Source organism: Nannospalax galili, unplaced genomic scaffold (assembly GCF_000622305.1).
Source record: "Nannospalax galili isolate Female #2095 unplaced genomic scaffold, S.galili_v1.0 scaffold568, whole genome shotgun sequence".
NCBI lineage: Eukaryota > Metazoa > Chordata > Mammalia > Rodentia > Spalacidae > Nannospalax > Nannospalax galili.
The window spans coordinates 120510-132943 of NW_008359441.1; the positions used below are offsets into that span (position 1 = coordinate 120510).

The 12434-nt window shown below is 41.8% G+C and overlaps 1 protein-coding gene across 1 annotated transcript in view; it reads left to right on the forward strand.

Moving 5' to 3' along the window:
• Adamts18 (ADAM metallopeptidase with thrombospondin type 1 motif 18) overlaps positions 1 to 12434 on the forward strand; it is a 161630-nt gene that overhangs the window by 13362 nt on the left and 135834 nt on the right. The window lies entirely within an intron of this gene.

The window sequence follows — 12434 nt, forward strand, 5'->3', positions numbered from 1 at the left end:
ACATACGTTGTTCACACTGGTGCTTTTATTGTGACCTTTTTTTTGTACTGGAGGTAGTGAGTTAAAAATGTCCATCTTGGAGTTCTTCCTACATAAGCATCCATCTTCTTTAACTGCTACACGTTGGATTACCCGTTTATGTTGCATGTGTTTCTATCCAGGTTTTTGCTCTTGCTGAAAAAGCATACACACACACACACACACACACACACACACACACACACACCCCACACTACACCACACCACCCCAGGCCTTGTAGTGAACAAGACACACACACACACACACACACACACACACACACACACACACACACACACTTGGTTGCATGCAAAACTGTATTTTATGAGAGAAGGGGAGAAGGAAAGAGGGAAAGGGGAAGAGAGCTCCCTTCCTTGTGAAATACTGGCTTGTCAGATATGGAATGTTAGCTGTAGCTGTGGATTTATTTGATTATGTTGACAAGTGCTATTGAATAGCATTGCCACTTTCACCTTGGTTGTACAATGTACAAACTTACTAAATTCATTTCCTCATAGTTTTCCATTTGCCTAGGACAGTGGCTTTGAATAGAATAGCTCCCTCCAGAAGAACACATGTGCTTATAAAACTGCATGGTTTCCCACTGTCAGCAATAAACAATTCAAGAGAAAATGGCACTGATTAAACACTGAAGACCAGATATAAACAGGCCTAGTGATAGCACTCAGCGTTAAGGCTTTCGTGACCAAAACTATTTGCTTAGACTTCGTACATATCACTGTCCCCAAACCTGGGAGTTCCTCTTCAGTTACATGAAGTTATTCCCATGAAAGCCTGTTCCCATGGTTTGCTTAGCCAATTACAGGGCATGATACAGTCAAACAGCCTGATACAAGCCTGGTGAGCGTTCCGTCTGGACAGCATGGTCCGTCTCCTCTCCTGAAGGGATGGATGCCTTTGATGTATCTAAGGATTTCCTTTTCAGTAGTTCTTTTCGTTGTGATGTATCTAAGGATTTCCTTTTCAGTAGTTCTTTTCGTTGTTTATTCGTGTCCCTGAACTTTGGAAGATTTTATCTGCCCTTTTCACCAGTGTAAATCAAGGGGGCATGACTTCAAATATAAATTAGACAGTGTACATCACTAATTTATGAGGAGTCAGCTCTGTGCACACCTTCCTTTGAGGGAAAGCACTTGAAAGAGTTTGGGATAAGCTGGTAAAGGGGCTTATGTCTGCCGACTCACACTTACCAGGCTCTTTAACAGGGTAGGGTTTAGTGTCTGTGGGGTCATCCTGTGATCTTACAGTTCCACATCTGCATTCCTTATTTTACTTGATCATTTTGAGGTGGCAAATAAAAAGTTATCCAACTTTAACTTCTATGAGTAAATATGGTCACAATTTTTTCTGCCTTGTGAGTAAGTCTGGAAGTGTTTTATATATGTCAGAGGTGGGACTGAAATAAATTATTGCCTGAATACCCTCTCCTGTTGTATGAGTATGTCTGTTTCTGCAGCTTAGGTCAGGATTGCGCAACTGTTGCTTTGTGGTAAAGCTCATCACAGGGGGATGAACATGTTTCTTTTGAATGATTTTCTTTTGTGCTAATTGCTGCACAATATTACATATTTAACCTTGTCATTTATAACTAAAAAGAAAGGCTCCTAGAACAGTGATTCTTAGCAAAGGGAACTGAAATATCACAGATACTCATGTTCAAATCCCAGCCCAGACCAATTGAGGCAGGAGGTTTGAGGATGAGGCCTAGACATCAGTGTCTTTTAAAGACTCCCCAGATGGTTTTGAAACACAGCTGAGTTTGAAAGGCTCTGATCTAGGTAAATATTAGGGGATTCAGAGATGTCAGGCTCTCAGAAATGTTTGTGCAATAGTTCAAGATGGCAGGTTCAGATGCCTAGTGTTTAGAACCCTGTCTCTCATTTACTGGTAATGTGATTTTGAGGCCATTATTCTTTTGGATAACATTTGATTTATTTTTTATTTTTATTTTAGTTTTAAAGCTGGGGTTGGGGGAAGGGCATACAGCACAGATGTGGAGGTCAAAGGCCAACCTTGTGCCTTTTGCTTTCTCCATTGTTTGAGACAGGGTCCCTTGTTCATCACTGCATACACCAGGCAGGCTGGTACCCAAATCTCCAGGGACTCTCCTGTCTTTGCTTCCTATCTGGAAGTAAGAGTGGTGTGACTGCAGACACATGCCACTGCATATGGCTTCATGTGGATCTGAACACTCAAACTTCTGCTTGTGCAGCAAGCACTTTACCCACTCAGTCATCTCCCAGTCCTGACATTTGACTTTGAAATCACTCTAAACTTATAAGAACTTGCAAAAATAATACAGAGGAGTGCTTTGGAGAATCATTGAGCAACCTAGGAATCTAGTTTTTCCTGTAAAGAAGCTAGGGCTGTTGTATTAAAAGGCAGAATTCTAAGATGACACCCGGGATTTCTGGCCTCTGGTATACATATTCCCTCTCCTGGTTATTCAGTCTGTCACTGGGTCTAAATGCTTCTAGGGAGACATTTTGCAAGTATAAGGCTTTTCATCAGTTGGCTTTTGGATAAGATTTTCCAGTGAGGTTGAACTTGAGCCCTTTACATCTGGGTCTAGTTAGAGGGCAGCAGTCACTGAGGCTCACTGGAAGAGGGGCGTAGCACATGAGAGATTCTCACTTGTGGGTTCAGGATATAGAGGAGACCATGTCATAGGCAGAATCGGCCTCCAGGAGCAAAGTGGGCCCCACCTGATAACCAGTAGGTAAATGGAGCTTTGGTTCTGTCCTCTAGAGGATTCTGCCAACACAATGGATCTAGGGAGAAACAGCACGCTTTTTTACATAGTCACTACTTTAAATTGCCTAGGAAATAGTTACATCAATAAGTTTCTCAGTGGGTTGTTACTGCTGTGAGGATGGCTAATGCTTCTGGAGGGCACATCTATGCCTCGTAGGAAAGCAGCCTTCCAGACCTTTACCTATTAAGTACCATCGACATCTTCGAATTGTACCAGCCCCAAATATCTCACATCCCAGCGTCTCTTCTGGGTCGCTGTTTTTCCCAGCTGAGAGCCAATGATGTAAAACCCTTGCACAATATCTTCATTAATAGAATGCATGCATGCAGAGTTAGTTTTTTGGCGTATACATGCTATTGACTTCAGTGAGATTAGTGATTTCAAGCACCATTTGAATATTCCTTATCCAAAATACTTGATACCAGTCATGTTTCTGATTTTCATTTTGGATTTTGGGATATTTGAATCATCTTTAATGTTTGAGCATCTCTAACTCCTGATCCAAATTTCAAATGTGCCAAAATTTGCACATTTTGTAGTGTCTTGTCAGTGCTTGAAAAGTTTTATTAAAGCAGAACCTTCTCTGCCTTTGAGGAACGCAGCTGCTGAGGCTGTGTAGACAGTTCGGGGGGTTTCCTCAGGCTGTGTAGACAGTTCAGGGGGTCTCCTCAGGCTGTGTAGACTGTTCAGGGGGTCTCCTCAGACTGTATGGACAGTGCAGGAGTCTGCTCGAGCTGTGTGGACAGTGCAGGGGAATCTGCTGAGGCTGTGTGGACAGTGCAGGGGTCTCCTCGGGCTGTGTGGACAGTGCAGGGGGTGGAGGATCTGCTGAGACTGAGTGGATCCTGCAGTGGGGTCAGAGGTGCATTGGATGGCAGCAGCAAAAAAAATCTATCTGGGAATGTTTTAAAGGTGTGTATTTGCTTTTGAATTTCACAACATGCCACCTCAGACTCCTGAAACTACTCGGCTCTTCAAAGAAACCAATATGTATTTATAATAAAAGTTACCCTTGTGTTCTTATGAAGAAGGGGCCTCACCATATGGATGTAGGTTAGAAATATGGATTCTATTTCTAGGTTTGTAGTTGTCCTACGCTAAAGTTACATGTCTTCTGTGTTCCCTTCACCTATGAGAATGGGGTCAGTAGGCAGTTCTGGGATGATGAAAGGAAGAGTCTCCATGTTCCTTGAGTATATTCCTGCCCGACACCTCTGTAAAGCTGAATTAGGTTGTTCTATCTGTTGCATATAACTCACCATGTGCACATTGCTTCTGAAGATAGCCCTGGTTCTTGATGAAGCACAGAAGCTTGTTTTAGCTGTGATACAGAAGGCATGAAACCCAATATTTTCTTATGCACAGGCTCACCAACTGACCTAATCATTCAAACTATCCTTGAAAAGACCCACTTGCCAATCGTGATACACTGATGTTGATATAACTTACAACATCTTCTAAATTATTACAGTCACTGTGTAAATATATCAGGTAAGCAATGTCAAAGTCACTTTCGTACTTAGATTTCTAGCTTCTAATAACTTACATTTCTTCCATTATTTCCAAACCATTGCATCCTTTATCCCATCCACCCATCCATCTATTCATCTCTAGCCCAAAACACTTATTTCTAGCCATTAGATATTTCATAGATAGTAGGTAATCTTTGCTATTTCCCATAGGTAATAAAACTGTGGGAATATAAAACTAATATAAAAATTACTACTAAATTCTAATGTGAGGTAGAAAGTAACGACAATGTAAATATAAGTTCATCAGAAGAGTGCGAAATATTAACATGAAAATAAATAAAATGTAGTAAGAAAACAGGGCCAGCAAGATGGCTCAGTGTGCAAAGACACCAGTTGCCAAGCCCAAGGACCTGAGTCCAGTCCTCTGGGACCCACATGGTGGAAAGAGAGAACCAAGTCTCACAAGTTGGGGTGGGACCCACAGTGGTGTATGTATGTGCATGCATGCATGCACATGCATACACACACACACACACACACACACACACACCAAAAAAGTAAAATATAATTTAAAATTAACATTATAGGTAAGAAGTGTTTAGATCACCAGGAGGAAGGATGTAAATGAAAGAGTAATAAGACTAATGTTTTAAATTATGGTATTGGGGCTGGAGAGATGGCTCGGTGGTTAAGAATACTGGTTTTCCTTGCAGAAGACCCAGGTTTGAATCCCAGCACCCACATGGCAGCTAATTGTCCATAACTCCAGTCCCAGGGGTTCTGACAGCATCTTCTGGCTTCTGCGGGCATTGCATGACATGGGTGCACTTACCTACATGCAGGCAACACATGCATACACATAAAAATAATAAAATTAAAACATAAATATGTATTTATTGTGTATATGTATATGAGTGGTTTGCCTGCATGTATGTAAAGTGTGCCATATATGTGCAATGCTCATGGAGGCCAGAAGAGGGCGTTGGATCACCTGGAACTGGATTTACAGATGGTTGCTGGGGACTGAAGCCAGGTCCTCTGCAGGAGCAGCCAGTGCTCTTAACTGCTGAGCCATCTCTCCAGCCCTGAGACTAATTTGTAATACGAAAACCAAGCAACATAAGCAACATTTGCCCTTGAAATACAGAAATACCAGGAATCCCTATGCTCAGGTCCATTTAGATTTCATCGTTCACAGGTCAATTAAGATAAGCCCAATTCTGACCATATCCTTGCACCTCCGCTGCCATGGCTGCCTCCCCTCTGGGCTCTTGCAGCAGCTTCCTGTTGGACACCCATCTCTTACTTCCGGTGCTGCAGTAACCCCCTTACTTCACTTTATTCTCCACGCCCTCCCCTCTGTTCCAGTGGGAAAAGCATCTGGTCTGGGTCTCTGCATGGACTACAAGGTCCTGATCTGGCCTCTCCCTCTTGACTTGCCATCTCTTCTCTCCAGCACACCCCAGCCCAGCTCACTTCCCCTCCACGGCCTCTCAGGATTCCCGGATGCCTCCACTTCAGTGACTTCGCACTGGGAATCTTCTTCCAGATTTCTACCTGATTACTTTTGTGCTGCCTTTAGTTCTCTGTGCAAATGTCATTGTTTTGGAGCATTCTTCCCAATACCTGCCTCTCTCTCCCTACTTCTTGTTCCTTTAAACCATTTGCCACTCAATGTAGGGCTTATTTATTGTTTTGCATATATAGCCTTCCCCTCCTAAATGATAGCTGTCAAAGTCATGCCTTTATCTCTTTATCTTTGCTCTTCACTGCTCTATTACTGGATCTTAAATAGTCACTGAAACTTAAGATGTAGTCAATGAAAATTTGTTACTATATATATATACACATTCATATATAAACACACATGTATATATGGACCATATATATATACACAAACACACACACACACATTCACACACACATTTATATACACACACACTTCTGGTAATTTAGAAACAAATATGTCATTTGCATATTTAGAATAAATCATTAATTTCATCTAGTTTCCCATTCATTGGGAAAAAAATGGACATTATATTAGTTACTATTTTGTTACTGTGATAAAATGCCATGCCCCAAAGCAACTTAGAAGAGAAAGGGTGTGTTTTGGTTGAAGTTTCAGAGGGGATGTAATCTATCATGGTGGAGAAGGCATGACTGCTGGAACAGGAGGTTGGCCTGGCAGTCAGGAAGCAGAAAGATCACATTTTCTCTGCATACAGGAAGCAGAGAGAGGGGGTGGGGAGGAGCGGAGGGGAGGGAGGGGAGGAGAGGAGGGAGGGGAGGAGGGAGGAGAGAGAGAAGGGAGGAGAGGAGAGGAGGGAGGGGAGGAGAGGAGGGAGGAGAGAGAGAGAGAGGAAAAAAAAATGGGGCAGGCTATAAAGCCTCAAAGCCCACCTCCAGTGATGTACTTCCCCCAGCAAGGCTCAGCCTCCTAAAGGTTCCATCACCTTCCCAAACAGTGCCACAAATAGGGACCAAGTGTTCAAGTACATGAACCTATGGGGGACAGTTTTCAAATCACCTCACGTATCTTTTATATGGGACTTCAGAAATTTAAATTTTTTGTTTGTACAGTATCCATTTGCTGTCTTTAATTTTTTTAATTGCATTTTTTAATTTGTGGTGAGGGCATGTATGTCATTGTGGAGGTCAGAGAACAACTTGAGGGAGGTAGGCCTCTCTCTTTTCATGCCATGGGTCTTCAAATGAAATTCAGGTCACCAGGCTTGGTGGCAGATGCTTTCTCTTATCTGCTGAAGCATCTCACAGAGCCATCTTGCTGACTGCAATCTTCTGATAAGAACAATGCAGATTTCCCCAGAGACCTTCCCTGCTACCTCTACTTTAAGACCATGGCATTTGGCTGGAAGTTAACATGTTTCCCATAGTGACCAGTCAGAAGGTCAGATAGCCTTGACTATAGTGATTAGTTTAGAGATAAGCATCAAATAAGAGCAGAGGTAGTAAAATGAAATTCTAAGCAAAGAAGAGAGAATGTGATCCTGGGGTTGCTGGTAGCCGTCTTACCATCTGATGCCGCATCCACCACAGTCCTGTTGTCCAACAATGCCTGAGGTTAAATTGCTTTGGTTTTTTTACAACCATATGAACTATAAACGCCTGTGGCCTCACAGAGGAGATAAACAAGAATAATGTAACAATTCCCGTAATCACATTAATACATTGGTTAGCATGTTAATAATTCCATTAACACAACGGGCAATTGGCCAACAGACTTCATGAATCAACATTTATTCGGTGCAACGCCCATCGCACAGAACATTACAGCTGCATGTAACTCTGTCAATATTTGCTCCTGGTAGTCTTGAATCCATTATCTGTCTTGTTGATTTAGTACTTTTTATGTCGGATATGTTGTTATTACACACCTCTCCCTGTCTGCAGTAACTGCAGATGGTTTTAAACCTCAGGACATAGGAATGAGTACATTAGAGGTCTATCAGGGAGCAGTCAGAGGGAGGTGGAGACTTCATGGTTGGTTTAGAGGATGGCTTCACAAGCTGTAACCACTTTGAATTGATTTCTTTGATTTGCATGGATGATGACATATGGGGTAATGCTGTGAATGGAGAATTATCAGTGGGATACACTGCTTCTGCGTTCATATGCAGCTTATTTGTGTCTGTGAAGATATTTATTTTGGTGAATCTAATTTTAGTGCACAGTAGTTTTTTATTTTAAAATCATTACAACAGAGGTGTTTTATTTTGTTTTTTTTTTTTCTGTCCCCATGAAGTCTTCTTCTAGTTTGCATTGCACAGAACTCTTCTTTGTTTTAAGAAATGCAGTCCTGCCCAGTGGAAGGAAAACAGAAGTCAAGATGTGTGACTTAAAATTCTCTCTAATAGATGTTGCTACTACATTTATTGTAACCCAATTTGTGAAAAATAAAATTTCAAAATATAATGAATGCAAAAGTCATTAATGAGATGCTTTGAATTGTTATGCTGGTCTACCAAGTCCACTGTGTAATTTATATTTTGTGCGCATTGAGTTCTGAACAGTGTTAAGTCAAAAGCATAGAAATGACTCCTCTGTGAGAAAATACCGGGATCTTACCCCCTACTCTGAAGTCAATTCACACATACAAATGAACTCAGGGGGAAGAGTCCCCTTTAATGGATCCATTTGCTAAAGTCGCTTCTCCTCTTCTCAATATTTTCAGAGTATCTGCAGCTCTGGTGTGGATAGGTTGGAGTCTTTGGTTTGGAGTCAGTTGGTCATTATACAGTTACATAGAAAATAACACAATTCTGTTGGTGAAAGTCAGACTTAAACATGCCAAATTAAATATTTTCCTTGAAGATAAATGAAAGAGATTATGTTTGAAAATTTTCAGAATTTGTATGCAGACTTTCTTCTAATTATATTTCATTAAAACTTGCAGTTTAATTCGTTATTTTTCAAATGGAAACTTCTTTATTAAGTTTCAGCTTCTGATTTGTTTTCATAGTAACTTTCCTAGTTACATTAAATAACATATTTGGGGGGGGCAGAGTAAAAACTTTGTTTAAAGAAGTCCCCTCCTCAGGAAATTAAAAGCTACTATCACAGTATTATAAATTTAAAAGCTAATTTAATGTCACAGTATTATAAATTTATAATATAAATAATATATATAATTTACTTCTTTCCCTAAAAGAAAGCTTCAGTGACAAAAATAATGGAGAACAGCAGGTAAACAAATACATGTGCTACGTGAGTTGCTTTACACTTTGCTCTGGGAAGCACCTGACAAGGAACAATTTGAGGGATGAAAGGCTTACTTTTAGTTTCTTATTGGCATGTGATAATTATACATAACAATAAGTTCATTATAACATTTTCATTATAACATTTTCATACATGCATGCACTGAATTTTTATTATATCCTATATACACACACACAGGATCTCGTTATGCAATCGTGGTCTGTAACTCACTTTGTAGACCAGATTAGTCTTGAACTCATGGAGACCTGCCTGCCTCTGCCTCCCAAGTGCGAGGATTAAAGGTATCAGCCACCACACTCAGCTGATCAGACCTCATGTAACCCTCCCCCCATCTCTCACCTCCATCCCTCTCCCTGCTCAGTCCACCGATCCCTTTCTTCCCAACCAGCCCGCTGAGAAGGGTTTATTTTGATGTATAATTTGAGAGGATACAGTCCATCACTGGTGGAGAAAACATGGCGGGTAGTATGGCAGAAGGGACTAGAGGCTGATGGTCAAAATATAACAATGGTGAAGAAGCAGAACATGAACAGGAAGCAGCATCCCTCTTCCTCCAGAGACCCACTTCCTCTAGCAAGGCTTTACCTCCCAAAGTTTCCACTACTTTCTCAAACAATGTCACCAGTTGGGGGACCAAATGTTGGAACAAACATATGAGCTTATGGGGGTTTTTGCATTCACACCACAGCACCCTGTATCTGACTGGGCACCATGTCAGATATATGAGATAACTGGGTTGTCTTATACTTCTACTCAGACGTTCATTTGACCAAAATATCTTTGCTGGAGGGAATGTTAACCAAAGCTAGCAGGTGTGTTCTGTAGGAAGACAGAAGTCCATCCATTTGAATTCTCTCTCCTTGGTCAGCTCTCAAGTGGCTTCTTCATAGTTTGAGCCAAAACCAACTTTGGTTCTATCTACTCAATGAGTCCTGACTCCTTAGGCCAAAATAATAGAATTGTTTTGAGAATTCTTAAAGTGAAGAGCAGCTTGTGTTTCTTCTAGTCCAGGGAAATTGCAGTGGGTGTTCTTACCACATCCCTCCTCCTTCTTTTTAGTCTTCTGATAGGTTGATCATGAATAGGCCTGTACTATACAGGCTATCCCAGGGAAATGGAATCCACTGTTCTTTTTATACTTCTGTGTATAAAGAGACTTATTCTAAGGAATTAGCTCATGCATTTTGGGAAATGGAAGTCTCAAGATCTGTTGTTGGTTAGCAGTAGACCCAAGAGAGAGCCAGTGGTGTCAGTTCGGTTCTGACTTAGAAGACTGAGAAAGAAAGATGTGCCAGCTGAAAAGCAGGCAGACACAGTGACTTCTAGCTCACTTAGCATTATTCTGTTTAGGCCTTCAGTGGTTTGGATGGCGCCTACCCACATGCAAAGGCCGTATATTCTATGGGTTTTACCAATTCCCATGTTAATTTCATCCAGACACACCTTCATAGACATACCTAGAACAACCTTTAAATATCTGCACACCAGTGCTTCCATCAAGTAGACACACAGGCCATCCCAGGGACTCTCCAGCACTTTTGGCAGTCATTTCTTGATACATATCATAGGTTATGTATGCTTAAACATTAGATATAGTATGGTTATTTGACTAATATCTGTCTCCTACACTAGATGACCAGTGACTCGAGGGAATAATCTTCACAGCAGTGATAATGTACAATCAAATACATTGAACATAAAAGATTTAGATCAATCCACTCCTCAAAAACTACCCACCCCAAGGAAGAACGTAGGGTGCCCATGGATAGAGCTGGACAGTCCTGGAGAAAAGAATTAGCACCGGCTGCCTTCACCACACTCTTTCCTATCAGGATGATTTCACTGGTGGACTGACAGTTGAGCAGAGATGGAAGAAGTGTTAGGGAGCCATTGGTGTGGTGAGGCAGAAGAAGAGCTGAGGCAGGGAGTGGAAATACCTTGTGCTGTGTGTGAGCAGCTGGTATCATCCAGGAACTCAGATACCCATTGAACATTGACCATCACCTTAAATAATTGCAGCACTCCCTGTCTCCTCCCGTGAACTAGAAGAAGCAGTCGAAGGGTCTTCTGCTCTTTTGGCACTCCATAGGAAACTAAAGGTCCCCACTGGAATAACTGAGCCAGTTTGAAATGAGATGTTCGCTGTGTTCACAGAAATCCACCTCCTTATATAACTGCTACATGAACAGAAAGCGTCTAGAAGGACTGCCTGTTCTGTTGGTGATTAAGATGAAGGCTTTAAACATTGTGCCAACTGTGTTCTGTGGCCACACAGGCCGAAGGAAGGTATGCTGGGCTGTAAGCACTCAGTCCTGGGTCTGGATCTAGCTTGTTTCTAGAGGGGTGTTCGGTGTTATTGGTGGCTCCTGCTTCTCTCCCTTGGCTTTATTGTTTATGTAGCATCTCTTTCTCAACAGGGGCTAAAACGAGGGGAAAGGCCCTTGGTGGTCTTTCCATATGTGCAGGAGCCAGACTGCAGACTTGGCTTTTATCCCTATGCTTTTCCTAAATGCTCTGTGCCCGTGAGCAGATCATTTCCCTTCTCTGGGCCTCAGTTTCCTCATTTGAAGATGAGTCAAAGTGCAAATTCAGTGTACCTGTATAGACATTGTTTGAAATGCCTGACAAAAATTCATATTTCTAAATCACATTCCAGATCTATTCAGTCATAATCCTTAGAAACAGGGCCTCTGGAGTCTACAAATTAACAAATACCTTAGAGGATGCTTAAACTCAGGAAAATTAGTGGAAAAAAAAAAGGTAACCTGGCTCACTCATTTAAAAATACTTTGACCAGTGAGGCTTCCATGTACGCCAGAGTGTATTGCACACAGAAGGCTACAACTGGCCAAGTTTTGGAGAATAAGAGACTGTAGAGTGTAGGATGGGACTCCTGTGTGGAACCTCATCCACCCATGGCACGGGATCTATTGTGGAAGAGGAGGCAGAAAGATAATAAGAGCCAGAGTTGGTTCATGAACACAGGGAGGTGGAGGCCTCCAGGCCACTGGAGGCTTGCTCATGTGAGCCTGTGGCAGTGGTCGTGTTGAGCATTGGACCCACATCAGCTCAATTAAACAAGGGCCCAAAGGTGAAGTGAGAAATAGGTGGTGGGTCAGCACTGGATGGAGAACTATTTGAGACTGGTTGCTGCTGGGTAAGGGAGAGTACGACTTACATATGATTTGCTGACTAGATGCCAGTGGGTGCATTTACACTGAAGGACATTTGAGTACAAATACTTGAATGAATAGGACTCAGCACGTATGGCAGAATGTATAAGGGGAGGCATGGATTGGGGAGGGGATCTTTAAAAAGTTCAGTAAAAATATTATAAAAAATACTTTGATCATAGACACATTTTCAGTTTGGGGTTGCAAACCAATTAGTGGGTCATAAATCGATGTTGTTCATTATGACCAACAGT